This window comes from Prionailurus viverrinus, chromosome C1 (assembly GCF_022837055.1).
Source record: "Prionailurus viverrinus isolate Anna chromosome C1, UM_Priviv_1.0, whole genome shotgun sequence".
NCBI lineage: Eukaryota > Metazoa > Chordata > Mammalia > Carnivora > Felidae > Prionailurus > Prionailurus viverrinus.
The window spans coordinates 33,681,294-33,694,662 of NC_062568.1; positions in this window are offsets into that span (position 1 = coordinate 33,681,294).

A 13,369-nucleotide genomic window follows, 5' to 3' on the forward strand; every position below is an offset into this window, starting at 1 on the left:
AAAGGGGCAATTAGCAACTAAATAAACCAGGGAAGAATGAAAGCTAAGTGCCCACAGGTGGTGGCAGTATGCAGCCAGAAGTAAGCTGATTCAAGCTCAGAGAGGCTCATGCATAAGAGATACATTCAGTATCCCCAAAGGCAGATGAGGTGGGGCTAAAAACAGGTGAAGCAGTTGAAAGTCTGTTAAGAAGCAGGCAGGAGGTGCCTGGGTGGCTCAGGCAGTGAAGCATCTGACTCAGATTTTGGCTCAGGTCACGATCTCAAGATTGGTGAGTTTGAACTCCGGGTTGGGTTTTGTGTTGACAGTGTGGAGCCTGCTTGGGATTCTCCCTACGTGCCCCTCCTCTGCTCTTTCTCTCTCTCAAACATTAAAAAAAGAAAAGCATGCCAGCATTAAAAAAAAAAAAAGATCTTCAAAGTTACCCTCTTCACTCAGAGCATGTTACCATTTCACCCCTGCCCTACAGAACACTGGTGGTTTATTTTCTGTTGAGGCTGTATCAGGATCTCTGGATTCCGGAACACCAGGTGTAGCTGAAGGCAGAGTGTTCGGATTAAGTGAAAGCGCACATTGAACAGTGACTTTGGCCTCCTCCTATTTGACTCCCAGAAAAGTGGCAGCCAAGTTATATCCTCCAAGCAGGGGATTAGAGGCTTCCTCTCTGAGAAAAACCCGGCCCAAGAAAAAAGACCTATAGAGACTTACAGTTTCAGGTCCCCAGTGAAACAGCCTGGTCCTGGCCAGGAGCTTGCCAATGGGATAACCCTCCCACTCCCACCTGGCCCCAGCTGTCCGAGGAACAGACAGCTCGTGAGCATTAGGTGTTTGTGGATAGCTTCTGAGATGCAGAGATCCATATGAGCAAATGGGCAGGGGAGGAGGGGTCCTCAAAGAAAACAATGCAGGAAGTAGAGAAATAAAAAGTAATTAATATCCCCAGATGATGGGGTGCCTGGGTGGCTCCGTTGGTTAAGCGACCAACTCTTGATTTGAGTTCAGGTTATGATCTCACAGAATGTGAGACTGAGCCTTGTGTCGGGCTCTGTGCTGACAACGCAGAGGCTATTTGGGATCCTCTTTTCCTCTCTCTCTGCCCCCTGCCCAGCTCATGTGCACGTAGCAAATGTTCATTAATTTAATGAAAAGATTGGGGAAATTGACTTTTAAAAAGAAAAAAGGGAAAATTTAAGAGATAAGAAAATTTCAGATAAGGAAATTAAAGGCTACAAAAACAATCTAAATGAGAAGTTCTTTGTGGCAGTTACCATATCTTATAAATTCATTTATTTTTTAAAATTTTTATTTATTTTTTAGACAGAGACAAGAGCATGAACGGGAGTGGGGGTGGTCAGAGAGAGAGGGAGACACAGAATCGGAAGCAGGCTCCAGGCTCCCAGCTGTCAGCAAGGAGCCTGATGCAGGGCTCGAATTCAGGAACTGTGAAATGACCTGAGCTGAAGTCAGAAGCTCAACCAACTGAGCCACCCAGGCGCCCCTTATAAAGTCATTTACATTTCACGGTGTTTGGTTATAAGTAATTCCTATAGGAGGAACAAAGTCCTACAATGATTTTTTTTTTAGTTTTATTTATTTGTTTTTTAGTAGGCTCTATGCCCAACATGGGGCTCCAACTCACAACTCCAAGGTCAAGAGTCCAGTGCCCTACTGACTGAGTCAGCCAGGTATCCCCTGCAATGATTTTTTTATACGCAACACATTGCAGTATATTTCTATAATTTAGAAGTGTACTTCATCATTCATCATGCCAGCTTTTAACATTTTCCTCCAAAAAGCTTAAATTTATTTGAATAGAAGAAATTCAGTATTCTTCTCTACACTTTGGCAATCACATCCAAAACTCTGTCCCTTTGCACTGCTCTCCGTCAGCATGGAAAGGGCAGCTGGAACCCTACCTAACGTATGTTTCTCGTCCATTTTTTGGCCTTGACCCAAAAAAATGTCTAGAAGATATCGGGGTAACCTCTTCCTGCACTAAAAGTTTCTAATGATACGCTGAAGATTGTACCTGGCATTTACCCTGTTTGTGGACTCAAGGTAAGCAAGCGTAGAATGCGAATTAGCACCGAATTAGCTGGCATTTCAGTAAAGAGAGTCAGGTGTTTATATTCAGCAAAAGGAGTTCAAGAGGAAAGAGAAAGCCAATAAACAGATCCCTCTGGCTCAACTCCCCACAGCTGCGTAGGACAGGTGGAAGTCAGTTCTGATGCGAGTTCTAGGGCTGTCCGTTCCCTCTTTTCTCAAGCTAGTGTTGTAATGAAACAAGTTTTCTTATTGAAGCGTATCTTCATAACTATAGACAGCTGAAAGAAGTATTTTTGTAATTACTTGCTTTACAGATTAGTTCTGTCTTGCTTGGACAGAGACTTGCTCAGTTTATGGTGTGAGTGAGGCTGATCCTGCACCTTCTCCATCTCAGGTGCTTTCCTGATTGGGAGAGAAAAGTAGAAGCTCTGACCACTAGAGGGGGTATGCTAGTCACAGAACTTCCCACCGCACGCAGGAAGGCTCGCGCTGGGAGCAGTCAGGATCACCTCCGTCGGGCAATCCCCCAACAATATGTAAGTTTTGTAGGATCTGATTTAACTCTCCCAGATGAAAAAGAAAAGATCTGTGTATAGTCAGAATTACCGGATTGTAGGGCACCAGCACAGTTTTAATATGGGTACCAAGTTGCTCTCCCAGACGGCTTTACCAATTGTGTGGGCATACCTGTTTTCCCCAGGCCCAGTTCAAACATATTTTCTCCCCCGATTGATAGGTGGGAAATGGATGTTGCAGTTGCATACTGGTAAAGTTGAAACCTATCTTCTCATATGCTTATAGACCTTTCAGAATCCTTTTCTTCTTTGAATTGCTTTTGTTACATCCGTTGCCCATTAAAAATTTTTTTAAATGTTTATGTTTGAGAGAGAGACAGACAGAGCATGAGCAGGGGAGGGGCAGAGAGAAAGGGAAACAAAATCCCAAGCAGGCTCCAGGCTCTGAGCTGTCAGCACAGAGCCCGACGTGGGGCTCGAACCCACGAGCGGTGAGATCATGACCTGAGCTGAAGTCAGACATTTAACCCACTGAGCCACACAGGCACCTCTCCTTTGCTCATTAAAAAACAAAAAACAAAAAACAAAAAACATACTGGGTCCTATTTTTTTCTTATGGAATTGTAGGCACTCTTTATTTAACCTGGACTTAAGTCTTTGTCATTTGTTTTTCACTTTATGGTGTCTTTTCGTAAATCTCAATTTTTTTTAATAGCCAATATGAGACTTCAAAAGAAAGTGTTTAGCAAAGTAAGGAAGATCTTGGAAAATCAAGCAGAGTTCTTAGGAAGATCACAGCAGAAGGCAGACCAGCCCCATCTCCATCTGGACAGAAACAAGGGAACAAAGAGTAGGACCACTGAAGTAGCCTGGGTGGAAAGTGAACAGGTTCTGGGCACAGAGAGTGGATTCTGGGGGGACAGAGAAGCAGCTAGAGAAAGAAGTATGGCTAGACTTCTTAGAGACTTAGAGGCAGAGGTGGATTTTGAAGGATTTGCAAGGTTCTCCTTTGAGATGTTGTAAAGATTAAAAATACAGAGAGGGTACGTGGTCCATATGCTTGACTACTTAAGAGCTTCATATAGCAAACTTCTGGCTTTGCCTTACAACACAAATGACTCTAGTTTCATCCTAAAGCCAGAAGTCTTCTCTAGAACGAATCAAGAAGTTACTTACATGTTGTTAAAGGCACTAGAGGGGCACCTGGGTGGCTCAGTCGGTTGAGTGTCCGACTTTGGCTCAGGTCATGATCTCGTGGTTCGTGAGTTCAAGCCTCACATTGGGCTTGCTGCTTTCAGCCTGTCAGCAGAGCCCGCTTCAGATCCTTTGTCTCTCTTTCTCTGCCCCTCCCCCACTTGCACTCTCCCCAAAATAAATATTTTAAAAAATTTAAAAAAAAAAAAAAAGGCAGTGGAGATAGGCAGGGGTCAAGTAAGTCCTGACAGCTGTGGATCAACTTCAGGTTATCTCAAGAGGCAAAAGAAACTCCTGAGATTTTTCATTTTTTAAAAAATATGTTGTTATTGGGGTGCCTGGCTGGCTCAGTCAGTGGAGCATGCAACTCTTGATCTCAGGGTTGTGAGTTCGAGCCCCTAGTTGGGTGTAGTGGTTACTTAAAAGTAAAAACATGCAAATGTTAAGATCATGTGTCTTTCTGTAAAAATGCCATTAGAATTTTGATAGGGATTGATTTCACTGGGTCTGTAGATTGCATTGGGTAGTTTGGATGGATATTTTAACAGTATTCTTCCAATCCATGGACATAGAATATCTTTCCATTTATTTGTGCTCTCTTCAATTTCTTTCATTAGCATCTTAAAGTTTTCATTATACAGGTCTTTCACTTCCTTGGTTAAGTTTTATTCTTTCTGATGCACTTTTAAATGGGATCACTTTCTTAATTTCTCTTTCTGATATTTTCAAATTAATATTTTTATCCTGCAACTGTACTGAATTTATTAGTTCTACTGGATTTCTAGTGGAGTCTTTAGGGTTTTTATATATATCATGTCATCTGTAAACAGTGACAGTTTTATCCCTTCCTTCCCAATTTGGATGCTCTTTCTTTTTTTAATGTTTATTTTATTTTTGAGAGAGAGACAGACAGAAAGAGAGGGAGACACAGAATCCAAAGCAGGCTCCAGGCTCTGAGCTGTCAGCACAGAGCCGGACATGGGGCTCGAACTTATCAGCCATGAGATCATGACCTGAGCCAAAACAAAGAGACACTTAACCAACTGAGCCACCCAGGTACCCCTGGATGCCTTTTATTTCTTGCCTAATTGCTCTGGCTAGGACTTCTAATACTATGTTGATTAAAAGAGGCAAGAATAAGTGTCCTTGTTTTATTTGCAATCTTAAAGAAAAAGCTTTCAGCTTTTTACTGTTGAGTATGATGCTAGCTGTACATTTGTCACATGTGGCTTTTATTATGTTGAGATGCATTCCCTCCAAAACCTTTGTTGAAACTTTTATCATAAATGAAAGTTGAATTAAAAAAAATATTTTTTTTAACGTTTATTTATTTTTGAGACAGAGAGAGACAGAGCATGAACGGGGGAGGGTCAGAGAGAGGGAGATACAGAATCTGAAACAGGCTCCAGGCTCTGAGCTGTCAGCACAGAGCCCGACACGGGGCATGAACTCACGGACCGAGAGATCATGACCTGGGCCGAAGTCGGTCACTTAACCAACTGAGCCACCCAGGCGCCCCAAAAGTTGAATTTTATCAAATGTTTTCTCTGCACATATTGAGATGATCATAAGATTTTTATCCTTCATTTCTTAATGTGGTGTATCACATTGACTTATTTGCAGATATTCAACCATCTTTGCATTCCTGGAATAAATCCCACTTGATTATGGGTTATGATCATTTTAAGGTATTGTTGAATTCAGTTGGCTAATATTTTGTTGAGGATTTTTGCATCTATGTTCATCAGAGATACTGGCCTGTAATTTTCTTGTGGAACTTTGTCTGGTTTTGGTGTCAGGGTAATGCTGGCCCCATAAAATGAGTACAGAAGATTACTTCCTCTTCTGGTTTTTTTTTTTGTTTTTTTGTTATTTTTTTAAGATTTTAAGAAAGATTGGTGTTAATTCTTTGAATGTTTAGTAGAATTCACCAGTGAGGCCATCTGATCCTGGACTTTAGTTTATTGAAAGGTATTCAGTTACTGATTTAATTTTCTTATTAGTATTGGTCTACTCAGATTTTTTATTTCTTCATGATTTAGTCTTGTATGTTCGTAGAATTTATTCATTTCTTCTAGGTTGTCTAATTTGTTGGCATATAATTGTTCATAGTAGTTTCTTAGGATCCTTTGTATTTGTCGTATCAGTTGAAACAGCTCCTCTTTCATTCCTGAAAATTTTTATTATTATTTTTTTTTGAGTCTTTATCTTTTCAAAGAACCAGCTCTTAGGTTCATTGATCTTTCCCATTGGTCCTTTTTTAACTGTTTCATTTATTTCTGCTCTGATCTTTGTTTATATTCTTCCATGAACTTTGGGTTTGGTTTGTTCTCCTTTTTCTAGTTTTTGAGGTGTGATGCTAGGTTGTTTTGAGATTTTTCTTGTTTCTTGAGGTAGTCATTTATTATGAACTTCCTTTTTAGAACTTTTTTGCTGCATCCCATAAATTTTGGTGTGCTATTTCCATTTTCATTTGTCTCAAGGTATTTTATTTCTGTTGATTTCTTTGTTGACTCCTTGGTGGTTCTGTAGCATGTTTGCTAACTTCTACATATTTGTGAATTTTCCAGTTTCCTTCTTGTAATGACTTCTAGTGTCCTACCATTTGGTGGAAAAGACGCCTGATATTGTGTCAGTCCTCTTAAATAAATTAAGACCTGTTTTGTGGACTAACATGTGACCTATCCTGGAGAATATTCCATGTGTACTTCAGAAAAATGTATATTCTGTTGCTTTTGGATGGAATGTTCTATAAATATCAAGTCCATTTGGTCTAATATGTTTTTTTTTTTTTTAACGTTTATTTATTTTTTGAGACAGAGACAGACCATGAACGGGGGAGGGCCAGAGAGAGTGGGAGACACAATCTGAAACAGGCTCCAGGCTCCAAGCCGTCAGCACAGAGCCTGACGCGGGGCTCGAACACACGGGCCATGAGATCATGACCTGAGCCGAAGTCGGCCGCTTAACCGACTGAGCCACCCAGGTGCCCCCTAATGTGTTATTTGAGGCCAGTATTTCCTTACTGATTTTCTGATCTCCACTGATGTAAGTGGGATACTAAAATCCCCTACTATTTTTGTATTGCCAATTTCTTCCTTTTGGTCTCTTCATATTTGCTATATATATTTAATGCTCGTATATTTAGGTGCATAAATACTTCCTTATTATATCCTTTTTAGTGAGCTTGACCCCTTATTTTACAATGCTTTGTCTCTTAACACAGTCTTTGTTTTAAAGTCTATTTTGTCTAATATCCATATAGCTACCCCAGCTTTCTTCTGGTTTCCATTTACATGGAGTGTCTTTGTTCATCCCCTCACTTTGTGTATTCTTACAGCTGAAGTGATTATCTTGTAGGGAGCATATAGATGGGGCTTGTTTGTTTTTTAAATTCAACCACTTTTTTTTTTCTTCTTGGAGAATTTAGTCCATTTACATTGAAAGTAAGTATTGATAGGTACTGTTGGCCTTATTTACATTTTTGTTTTCTGGCTTTTTTGTAGTTGTTTTTTGTTTTTTTGTTTGTTTTTTTTTGTTTGTTTTTCTTTTGGCAGTGTTCTGGTTTTTTGTAGTTCTTTTTTGTTCTTTTTCTTCTCTTGGTCTCTTTGTGGTTTGATGATTTGCTTGGGTGGGATGCTTAGATTCCTTTTGCTCATTATCTTTTATGTATCTACCTGATGTTGTTTTGTGGTTACAATGAGGCTTATACATATAACAGTCTATTTTAAGTTGATTAATTGTAATACATTCTAAATCTGTTTTTATCCACACCCCCCCCCCCCCGCTACACTTTATGGTTTTGATGTCACATTTTACATGTTTTTGTCCTTGTATCCATCAACTATTGTCATTTTAGTTATTTTTACTATTTTTTTCTTTTTATCTTTGTATTAGCTTTATAAGTGATTAATCCACTACATTTACTATATATCTAACTTTAACAGTGTGAGTTACATTTTCATATGTTTTCTGAAAATAAGCACCCCTTATTTTTTCAACTTAGAGTAGTCTGACATTTCTTGTAAGACTAATTTGGTGGTGAACTCCTTTAGCTTTTGTATGTAAAACTCTTTATCGTTCCTTCTATTCTGATTAACTTCACCAGGTAGATTGGAATTGCTTTGTTTCTTCTTCTAGCACTTTGAATATACTGTGGCACCCCTTCGGACCTGCAAAATTTCTTCCAAAAAAATCTGAGTTTTGGGGTGTCTAGGTGGCTCAGTCAGTGAAGCATCTGACTTTAGCTCAGGACATGATCTTGCAGTTCATGGGAACAAGCCCCACATTGGGCTCTGTGCTGACAGCTCAGAGCCTGGAACCTGCTTTGGATTCTGTGTCTCCCTTTCTCTCTGCCCCTCCCCTGCGGGTGCTCTGTCTCCCTCTCAAAAATAAATAAAAACACAAAAAAAAATCTGATAGTTTTATGGGGCTTCCCTTGTATGTAACAAGTTATTTTTCTCTTGCTTTTAAAATTCTCCCCTTTAACTTTTGAAATTTTAATTACATGTCTCAGGTAGGTCTCTTTGGGTTCATCTTATTTGGAACTCTTGGATCTTCTGGGTCTAAATGTCTTGTTTTCTTCCTCAGGTTAGGGAACTTTTCAGCTTTATTTCTCCAAATGTTTCCTGCCACTTTCTCTCTTTCTTCTCCTTCTGGGATCTGTATAATGTGAATATTAGTATGCTTAATGTCGTCCCTAAGTTCCTTAAAGCTATTTTTACTTTTTTCATTGTTTTTCCTCTTTGTTGCTCTGATGGGGTAGTTATATTGCCCTGACTTAGAGTTAACTAATCCTTTCTTCTGCTCAAGTGGTCTGCCATTCAATGCCTTTACTGTGTTTGTCAGTAGTTACTGTATTCTTTTGCTCCGTGGCTTCTATTTGGTATTTTCTTACATTTTTCTCTGTTTTGAAGTTCTGACTGTTCATTTTTCCAGTTTTGGTGAACATCTTTTTTGTTTTTAATTTTTTTAGTGTTTATTTTTGAGAGAGAGAGAGAGACAGAATGTGAGTGGGAGAGGGTCAGAGAGAGAGGAAGACAGAATCCGAAGCAGGCTCCAGGCTCCGAGCTGTCAGCACAGAGCCCAGTGCAGGGCTCAAACTCACGAGGTGTAAGATCATGACCTGAGCCGAAGTTGGACACTTAACAGACTGAGCCACCCAGGCGCTCCGTGGTGAGCATCTTTATGATGATTACTTTGAACTCTTTATCAGGTTAGTTATCTGTTTTATTATGTTTTTTCCCTGAGGTTTCTTCTTGTTCATTTGGAACATATTTCTTTATTTCCTCATTTTGCTTCACTCTCTGTGTTGGTTTCTATGCCATAGATGTAACAGCCACCTCTCTCAATGTTGAAGGAGTGGTCTCACGTAGGAGATGAACCTTATTGTTCATCCTTGCTGTAACTCTTATCTCTCAGACCTTTGTGCTTATTCCAGCAGCCTGTTTGTGCTTAATAGCTCCCAGTGGTTGAAGGTGTGCCCCTACTGTCAGTGTCCCAAAGGGGGTGTTATCTCAGTCAGCACCTATATACAGGCTGATTGGAAGTCAGATCCTCAGGCAGTGCATTTTAAAGTACCGCAAATGTATATAGTTGTGTGGGACCACAAGCATAAACCCTGCTGTCCAGTACAGCCAGGTCCCCCAGGCAGGAGTCACAAAGATGTGGGTGTAATACAAGGGTATAAACTCCTCTTTAGGAGATCCCAGCAAGCCGAAGTGAAGCAGAGGGAGAGTGCCAAGACTGCATCCACTAGCTCTATTCCCTGAGACCACTTCCACAGGCCCCTAGAAACGTGCCAGACGAGCAGCCTGCCCTTCAGCAGGCAAACTAAAGAATTAACGACAAGCAAACAAAAAAGCCAAAGCAGTTCATCACCTCAAACGAGACTTACAAGAAATATTTAAGCTGAAAAGAAAGCTCCTGGACAAGTAAATAGGCATCTTAGAAAGGGTGGGGGTGTTTCAGCCTGCCATCTGAGCAGTGCTCTGGAAGGCATTTGGCCAAGAAGTGTCTCTCTGAATGTTACAGTCCCATGGGTGCTCTGGAGTGTGGCAGAGGAAGAAAGGGAAGCTAGCGCATGCAGAGTGGGGGAGGGGGAAAGGACTGCCAACCTTAGCAAGGTAGAGAGGTGTGAAAATGGTGCTGGCCCGCATCTGTCCCCACAGAGTATCCCAGGACCCCCTGCCTCTCCTGCCCACTCTTTAGGATTAGCTATTCAATCTCACATAAAATCTGGGCTTCTCTGCTGGGCCCTGTGGTGAGTTTATGTGTGCCCCTTAAAAGCCTTTTCTCCTTTTGCTATAGCCCTTTGGATCTCATGGACGTGAGCCCCATTGGATTTCAAAGCCAGGTTTGGGGGGCTCATCTCTTGGGTACAGGTCTTAAAACTTGGGGTATGAAGCCTTTGCTTCTCAGGGAGAAGTTCCAAGCTTGTAAGTTCTCTCCGGATTATGGGTCACTGTGTCACGGGTGAGGCTTATGGTGAGACTGGGTCTCAGACTCCTACCCTCTTCATCATGGTTTCTCCTCATTTGCTTGATAAGAAGTTGCTCAGCTAGTTTTCAGGTCTTTTTCAGAAGAAATTGTCCCATTTGTAGCTGTAGATTCAGTGTGACCTCGGGAAGAGATGAGTTCAGGATCTTTGTACGTTACCATCTTGCACCTCCTCCCTCACCTGTACTTTTTTTTTTTTAATTTTTTTTATTAATGTTTTTTATTTATTTTTGAAGGAGAGAGAGAGAGACAGAGCATAAGCGGGGGAGGAACAGAAAGAGAAGGAGACACAGAATTCGAAGCAGGCTCCAGGCTCCAGGCTGTCAGCACAGAGCCCGATGCAGGGTTCGAACCCACGAACCATGAGATCATGACTTGAACCGAAGTCAGCCGCTTAACCGACTGAGCCACCTAGGCGCCCCTCACCTGTACGTTTTTTTTTTAAAGCGCTTAGTCCTGTTTACTTATTTAACCATTGACCATCTGGTTTATCAAGATTCCATTATCCTTTAATGCCCTCCTGTGGCCCATACAGCAACTGTATTCTACTTTTGTATTTCCCTTTCCTTTCTGTCGTTAAAAAAATTTTTTTTTAATTTTTTAAAGGTTTGTTTATTTATTTATTTATTTATTTATTTATTTATTTATTTATTTGTTTATTTATGTATTTAGAGAGAGAGAGAGAGAGAGAGAGAGAATGCCAAGCAGACTCTGCACTGTCAGTCAGCACAGAGCCCGATGTGGAGCTCTAACTCACGAACCGTGAGATCAGGAACTGAGCTGAAACCAAGAGTTGGGTGCTTAACCCACGGAGCCACCCAGGTGCCCCCCACTCTCTGTCATTTTTGTATCTACTTTATTGTAATATGTGACATTTGTACATCAGTTTTCCACTCTTATCTTGACCTTTGCCTTATACATTGCTATACATAATTATATATTTTTAAAACTTCACCCCATCAATCCTTTGCCTAAATTTTCAATTACTACTTAGTTGGATGAAGCTTCTTCTCTAACACAGGGGTTATGAAGATAAGGCCTGAAGGCCAAATCTGGCTCCTAATCTGGTTTGGTGTGGCTTATGAGCAAAGAATCCCCGCCCCCACCTCCATACCACTTTAAAGGATTGTTAAAAACAACAACAACAACAACAACAACAACAGCAACACGGGGCACCTGTGGCTCTGTTGGTTAAGCTTCTGACTTTGGCTTGGGTTATAATCTTGAGAGTTTTGAGAATTCAAGCCCCACATTGGGCTGTCTGCTGTCAACGCAGATCCCGCTTCAAATCCCCTGTCCCCTTCTATGCCCCTCCCCTGCTTGCTCGCACTCTCTCTCTCTCTCTCTCTCTCTCAAAAGTCAATAAACACTGGGGCACCTGAGTGGCTCATTCAGTTAAGCGTTGGACTTCGGCTAGGGTCATGATCTCAGTTTGTGAGTTTGAGCCCCACGTCTGGCTCTGTGCCGACAGCTCAGATCTGGAGCCTGCTTCAGATTCTGTATCTCCCTCTTTCTGCCCCTCCTCTGCTTGCACTCTCTCAAAAATCAAAAAAAAAAAAAAAAAAGTAAATAAACATTAAAAAAAAACCAATAATATGGGACATAAACTCTATTTGACCCTCAAAGCCTCTAACCTTTACTGTCTCATCCTTACACAAAAAGTTGGCTGATCTCTGCTCTTGTAAATTCGTCAAGAAGGCCTAATGGATGCAGAATTCTCTAAGTTCTTATATGTTTATAACCATTTTTCTGTAGTTTTATTTATTCTATTTATCTTTTTGGGTGAACCTCCCCATTCCCAGGTGAGGGGCCTTGGAGGGTGGGGTGGGGATGGTTACACAACCAGGTGGGAGGGGCCCTGGAACAGGGAGGGGCTGGCCCACCCTCTGGCAATGGTAGCCTGGCTTCAAATCCAAGTTTCTGTAGTTTTGATAGTTGAAAACTGAATATAGAATCCTTGGTTCACACACATTCTTTGAGTTTTTAAAAAATGCCAATTGTGCTAATTTTTTGTTATTGCTGCCAGCACACACTTAGGGGCTTAAAATAATGCAAACTTGGGCTCAGTTGGTGGAGTGCGCAACTCTTGATCTTGGGGTTGTGAGTTCAAGCCCCACATTGGTGTAGAGCTTACTTTAAAAAATGAAAAATTAGAAAATTAAAAGAAAAAATACAAACTTACCTAACAGTTTCTGTGGGTTAGGAATCCAGGGCGGGGCTAGAATCTCAGGATTTCGCAGGCTGACACCAAGCTGTTGGCAGCACTGTGCTCCTTTATGGAGGTCTGGGGAAAGAACTACTTTGAAGCTTATTCTGGTTGTTAGCAGAAATCAGTTCTTGGCAGTCTTGGGACTGAAGTCTCCATTTTTCTGCTGGCTTCCAGCCAGGGCTGGCGCTCAGCTTGTAGATGCACCTGCATTTCTTGCTACACAGCCTTATTCTTCTAGCCAGCAGGGGCACAAAAAGTCTTCTTGTGCTTCAAATCACAGACTTTCCCTTCTGCAACCAGTTGGGAGAAAATGGCTCTTAAAGGATTTATCTGATTAGGTCAGCTCTACAGGATAATTTCCTTCAAGTCAACTGTGACCTATAATCTAATCACGAGTGAACTCCATCATTTTTAAAGTCCAAGAGATGATGCAGTTATGTCTACCTGAAGGTGGGACATCTTGGGCCCTATTTTAGAATTCTGCCAACCACACTGCTCCATTGTTGCCTTGCTTAGTGTGTTGGTTTATAAATGTGAGGCCAGTTTCTTTTGCCTTTGTAAGTTATTTGATCTTTTTGCCTGTACACTTTGAGAATACTTTCTTTGAAATCTATAGTTTTATTAGAATGTGTCTTGATTTTTTTTTCCCAGCTTCCTGGTGAATTATTTCAATATGTAGATTCAGATACACTTTTTTCTGTTTTTGGAAAGTGTTTATGGGTTGTAGTTCTAAATATTACTTCTGATCTACCCTTTTTTCTTCCATAAGGGCTCCAATTAACACAAATACTATTCCTTCTTTGCCCGTATTCCATTCTGTTACCTTTTCTCTGAACTTTTTTACTTTTAGTATTTTGTTCAAGTTTATTTTGAGACAGAACGGGAGAGGGACAGGGAGAGAATCCTA